The 6,737-nt window shown below is 30.9% G+C and overlaps 1 protein-coding gene across 6 annotated transcripts in view; it reads right to left on the reverse strand.

Moving 5' to 3' along the window:
• Positions 1-6,234, reverse strand: part of LOC102681972 (QRFP-like peptide receptor) — a 51,002-nt gene extending 44,768 nt beyond the window's left edge. For 2 of the 6 annotated variants that reach the window (XM_006610895.2, XM_031508244.1), the window contains exon 1: positions 6,044-6,231. The gene's annotated coding sequence lies outside the window, so the exon portion shown is untranslated. Of the gene's footprint in view, positions 1-6,039 lie in introns of all 6 variants that reach the window. The other 4 variants (XM_006610897.2, XM_031508246.1, XR_004149666.1 and 1 more) reach the window with 3 other exon arrangements.
• Between the last annotated feature and the right edge of the window lie 503 nt (positions 6,235-6,737).

Genomic DNA, 6,737 nt, shown 5'->3' on the forward strand with positions numbered 1-6,737 from the left:
TCTCGATCCAGTACGATTTGTTTCGACTCTCGTTCGATCGTTTTTCATCATGCACCGTGAAAATCGTGGAAGACGATCGGTCGAGTTTCAAATTACAGAGAACCTTTGGAACAATTTCGATTAAGAAAAAGGGAAGATTGAGAAAATTACGATCTCCGCCACACGAAATTAACTTGCTCTCGATATGCACGACTTATGATCTCGAGATCAACGAAGAAACTGGACGTCATTTGCCTTCTTTTTCGCCCCACGAAAGATCACATGAATAATGCATTTCTACGAACATTCCGTATTCCCCTCGTTAACGAGCAGTTTAGAAAGTTTCGAGTACACGATTCTCGCTGCTCGCTTCAACAATCTGCCGTGTAATTATCGCTGCATTAGATAAGCGACGCGGCAAATCGTGGATCAAAAACATGGAGGAAAACAAAAGGGGGATATGTACGTAAATTCATCCCTCGTTAAGTGGAACGTATATAACGAACTCGACTTTCCATCGAGCAAATTACGCAATTACTCGAAATCGACTAAAAATTTTTCCGGCCACCGATAGCTTCCTCGCGGCCAACTTTAAATAATCTTTAGTTAAATTTCATCAAAATTCGGCCTATCGATTTTGCATTCAATTAAATGAAATGAATCCGACCGGGCAAATTCGAATTGTATTCCGTGGAATTGCGTACACGCGATCCAACCAATTTTCGCGAAACCGATTTTCTTAATCGTTCCAATCGATGAGCTTCTTAATCGAATTCTCATCGATTCTTCTGCAAAATGCACCTGCACTTCCGCGACCTATTGCCCTACACAAGATTTCAGAATTTTATTATGCGACCAATGAATTTAATTAACAATAAGGCGGTTTAAATGATCGAACCTCTTTGGAAAATTGAAAAACACTATTTCGAAAGAAAAAGGATTCGAAATTCAAAGGAGAGTAAATTCAAAAGGATAATAATTACGGATATTTTGACATTTTAGTTATATATTTTTTTTTTGTGTATTTTATAATTCATTTCGTTAATAGTCCATAATTTTCTCTCGTTGAAACGAAAATGCATTTAACCTGGCATCTCCATTCTCTTTTCTCGATTGCGCGAGTCTGAGAATTTTGAATGCAAGTTGAATGCAACCTCGGCTCATAATTTTCACGATCATGGATCATAAATTATACGGAGACGAATGATGAGTTTGAAGAAGAGAAATAAGTCAACACGGTGTCGTGCATATTCTGTCACGTATAATTACGAAAATGACACGCGACGAAAGAAGTTTACGCCAAACTTCCGTTTCGTTCGCGTATAAATTGTTCGTCAAAGCTCGTTAGCCCCGCTAATTTTAGATTTGTGATAAGATCTTGCGAAAAAGGAGCATCGACGCGACGTCTCTTCGTTTTACGGAAGATTTATATCTCAAGTGATCGTAAAGATCTCGATACTTGGAAATGGCAAATGGATAAATGGAATTTAACAGGAAAAAAAATGTTTTGCCAATTTGCATAATTTATCTTATCTTATCCATCATCGAGCAATCATTTTAATTTCTTCGACGTTATCGCGTTAAACGACAACCGACATCCTGTAATAATACAACGTACAATTTTTCTTAAAGTAAATATTTTATTTATGCCAAGACTGATGTCTGCATTAATGATATCCAAGACAAAAATACTGCAACTCGAGATGAGACGTACAAGAATTGTTATTGTAAAAAAACGTTTATACGTGTGACAGATACTTAAAGATAATTGTATTTGTATTATGCAACAGAAACTCGTGCATCGCAAAGAAAATGGAATGCAAGACGATACGATCACGATAATTCCAGAATATCAAACTTAAATTAAGAATGATAATTCCGTTAATTGAAAATCGAGGTGCAATTAAGAGGACAAATTTATACAGGAAAAATTTGGAGAAAATCTTTTTACACGATCTTGTTCCTTTTCCAGTGTCAAATCGCACTTCATCGCAAAACGCCTCATCGGAACATGAATTTTCTCAACGTTGATAACGATCGATTTAATCCTGCAACTTTTTCCACGTAAAAACTTTCGATGTACTTAGCCTAATTGGTTTTCCATTATCCTGTTCCACTACTGCTTAACAGTATTTGACGTAAATTTCGAATGTAATAAAACCAAACACCGAGGATAAATCTCGATAAAAATATCATATTCGACGAGTATTATCATGCCTGCTAATTATTCATTTCGAAGAAAAAATTAAATTGATTTCGCAACTTTCTAATCTAATTTCCACGTATCTCGCTACGTATCGAATAACTCGATTCGTTCAATCAGAATAAACTTTTTTCTCAAATCTCTCGCCTCACGAAAACCAAACTTTGCTAAAAGCTTACAAATCACGTTTTTTCGCGTGAAATCATCGCGTGTTTAAAATACGCTCGAAACTCCATACAAATGGAGACTATTTTTTACGAGAAGAACAACAAGTCAAAACAGAAAATCGATTAGTTTCTTTCCCCCTCCCTCCCTCCCCCCAAAAAAATACACATCAATGTCGATAGTGAACGGGCTCGTTGCCAAACGAATTCGAATTTCTGGCTGACAATCAAAATTTTCTATGACAAAAGTCGCTAGACGTAGTTACGGTTTTTCGGTCAGTGATATCTCGGGATTGAACGGATCGGAAATCGAGAACGGATCGGAAATCGAGAATCGATTGGTAAACATCGTGGAATCTAATGACATTCGACGATACGAATGCATAAAAAAGTTTTCGAGTTTATCGACAGTTGCGCAACTGTGTAACAAATTTCTAAGTAACAATTTATTCTCGTTACTGATAAGAAAATTAAATATCGCGCGAATATATCATAGCGCAATTTGTTTCCCATTTTTCTAGTATTCTAATACGTCACGCGATAAAAATGACAAAAAATGAGAAAATCGTTCGATTTCGAACAAACGTGATCACGATATAATGAAAACATAATCAAATAATGAAAATGAATTAATGAAAACGAGAATGTAAAGTGATATAAATTGTTCAAAGCAAGTACAAAACCGAAATAGAAGAGTAATTGTCGATGAAACTTAATTTGCCCGTTTCACTGTTCCGCCATCAATTGAAATTTCCATAACGAAACACAATTTGTGCATTTACTCTAGTACCACGTGTTAGCAATAAACCAGTATTTATAGGATATAGCCCGGCAGAGTCTTGCTCTATTCTGAACGCGTGTAAATTTCGCGACTGGTGCTTTGCGAAACGATCGTTATAAGTCAATCATAATTCTTCCTGTGAAAAAATCCATGTTATTTCAGTTTGCTCGATCAAGTTACTCCGAGTGTGACGAAGTGCTTTATATCCTTCTCGAAAATATACGATCTCGAAAATCTTGACATCTCTAATTATTTATTTGTCATTTTTATTATTAAAAGAAAAAAAAATTATTCGATTCTCGAACAATGGAATTAAAAAATTAATGTGCGATCTGATTAATATGATGATCTAAGGAAGGAATATGTTTCGAATGGAATTTTGGATTACACGTAAAGAGACGAGAGAATTTCTAATTTGGCCTAGTTCTGATATAGTATAACCGAAAGACGGTCGCACAATGGTGCAAAACACGTGTCGCGCTGATTTATGCTCTCCGGGCCAGGTACCACACATGTCCAATGCATGTCTGATTTTATTTACGAGTTTCTGACATGTGCAATCATTCTTACATCTACTGCGTTTGCCAATATCAACATCGGAAAAAACCATATTCGAGAGAATTAAATAATTCGCAAAAACATTCGTGCATTTTCCATGAGAGTTTCTTTTTTTTTTTACGATAATTAAAATATTTCTTTTTTCTTGTTTTTCTGTCTAACGTTCTAATATGATAAAAATTACCTCCAGACAAAATGAAGTTAGTAAATATAAACTCCATTTTATCATCGTTCTCGATAATTTGATGTATTTCTTCGAAGTTTCAAGATCGCAATAATTTTAATCCTGATTAATTTATTTCGTTGAATAAAATAACGATAGTTTTAACAAGAGGAAGAAGAGAAGATTGAGTACATAAATTTCGCGAAAATATGAATTCTTAACCAATGTGTAAAACAATGCGCTCGAGCGATTATTTACATGGATTAGAAGAACACGATTTGATGAAGAACACCAGGCGTATAATAAAAGATCGATTTCGAAATGACGGTCGAGACAGTTCATGAAAAACGAGGATAGCAAACGTTGAATTTATTTGCCGTTCGACGAACAGAACTTCGTTCCTGAGAGAGGAAAACAGTCGCGAATGATTTACATTCCTGCAGAGGAGCAGCTCGGTGCGATATGCATTATTTTCCCATTTATCAACTATTCCATACGACCGTTCCTGGATATTCTTTGTCCAGTTTACGCTTCTCTGTATGTTATGGGGGAATAGATAAATTTTCAAATATTAGGAATTCAATCGATCGAAAAATGAGATGCGGGCATCAGATGTTATCGAAAACACGTAAATCGTGTGTTTCATCGATCGAGGATCAATGAGAACGATAAAGAAATTATCGCTTGATAATTTCATAATTGATTTGTTAAATCATGAATAATTTAAAATTTTTATCGAAAAGAAGATACAATTTTTTTCAAGACACTTAAAAGTGAAATGAATGTGAAGAATTAGAAAATTATTAAAATCTTGAGAATTATTACGTTGAAACATCAGATTATAAGAAATTCATATATTCAACGTCATATGTTATAAACATTTCATCAATCATATGTATGTTAAAATAAAATATTTCTTTCGTCAAGCTTCATATTAATTATTATAAACAATACTGACATATATTATCATTTTGCACATTTATTTTTAATTAATTTAAAGTATGTTTCGATGTTTCTACGAATTAAATTCAAAGATTGATTAAACTTCTCTGATCGCTTTTCTTTTATTTAATTTATTGAAAAAAAATTTCAATTAGATTTAGAACGAAAATTTTGATTGTATCTTATAATGATTATTTAAGAGAACTATTATAAAAAAGAACTATTTAAATATAAAATTTAAAAATTTTCATGCCAATCGTCTGTTTTCCTTTTTCGTCTGTTACTATGAGACATTATTCTATTTACATTCATATATACGATATGTATGTATATTGGCATACGTTTTTGTAAAGTTCGTATTTACGTTTCGAGCATTATTAGATCCTTGAAAAGAAAAAAATCTGTTTACGATGACCTCGAGTTTCTAAGAACGACAGATGGTCTAAAACGGTTTCATATAATTTTTATTATATTTTTAGTATTGCGATGTAAAAATAAAATGAGATCTATATATATATTCTCATATATATATAGAAATGCAAATTATAATATACGCGATTCGAATATTTGATTAAATTAACATGATTTTCTAATTAATGATAATTCAATAACAAGATATTTTTATTTAAAAATAATTATTTTTAAAATAAGTATTTTGAGTTATCAAAATAAAAGCCACTAATTAATTAAAACAATTATTAATTACATAAATAATAAATAATATTTCATATAACAATAACAAACATATCACGAAATTTTTTTAGAAACTACAAATAATATTATCCAATATATCGAGTTTCATATATTTCGATATTTCCTGTAGCTATTAACCATATATCGTACATATCTAACATATTGTTAGATTTGATGAAAATATTAGTCGGTTTGATAAATATCAACCGACTAATATTCTATTGACAAAAGAGCAAATAAAATGCGCAAAAGATTATCACTCTTTACAATAAAGAAGAACCATATTTTCAATTTCTCGATTTATAAGATCGAAAAAACTACGAAGAAAAAATTACAAAATTATATCGATCGATTTTAATGAACAATCGATAATAATTATCAAAAAATATTGGTATATATATTATACTGGTATATATAATATATTAAGATATGTATTTACGAATTAAAAATACTTTTAATACAAAAAATAAATGCTTTAATATTATAATTATATTTAATTCGTTGTTATTCACGATACGTTGATAATTAATTTAATGTAATCAAAAACATTTTTCGCTTACCTTAAAAAATACTGCGAAAAACGTAGTTAAACCATGTTCTATGATGTCGTGTAGTTGTCATAGTTTAAAATTATTCACTGATTGTATCACTTATTGTTCAAAAAGCACAAAAAAAAAAGTTTGAAATTCAATTCACACGTCACGATGTTACTTCACAGAACGGTATCTATAAACTGAAAGCCGGACGAAGCCACGCGACCGCAAAACTACCCGCCAAGCCGATTGCCCCCGATTTACCCCGAATGAAAACGAAAGTTTACGAATGTCGAACGAACGTAACCGATGCTTTTCGTAATTCTCATATGATCTGAAATTAACAAAAAAAGAAAAAAAAAGAATAAATAAAGAATATTATTATTTCAAAATAATAATTATCTTTGTTTATAATATTTTTCATTATTAAGAAATCAGTTATCTTAATTCAAAATGTCATTATGATGACAAAATTATATTTATTTTTATATCGATAATTTTATCAAATATTAAAACATAATATAAAATTTTATAAATTAAATTTATTTAAATTATAAATTCTACTTCTTTATAAATTAATTTTAAAATTTTAATAATATCATATATTTAATTAAAAATATACACATCATTACATTAAATTATCTACCAAATAATTTTAAAAAACATAATATAATTTTTCTATTTTATTCATTCTCTCTTTTTTTTTTTTTTTTTTTTTTTT

This window comes from Apis dorsata, unplaced genomic scaffold (assembly GCF_000469605.1).
Source record: "Apis dorsata unplaced genomic scaffold, Apis dorsata 1.3 scaffold_82, whole genome shotgun sequence".
In the NCBI taxonomy this organism is placed as follows: Eukaryota; Metazoa; Arthropoda; class Insecta; order Hymenoptera; family Apidae; genus Apis; species Apis dorsata.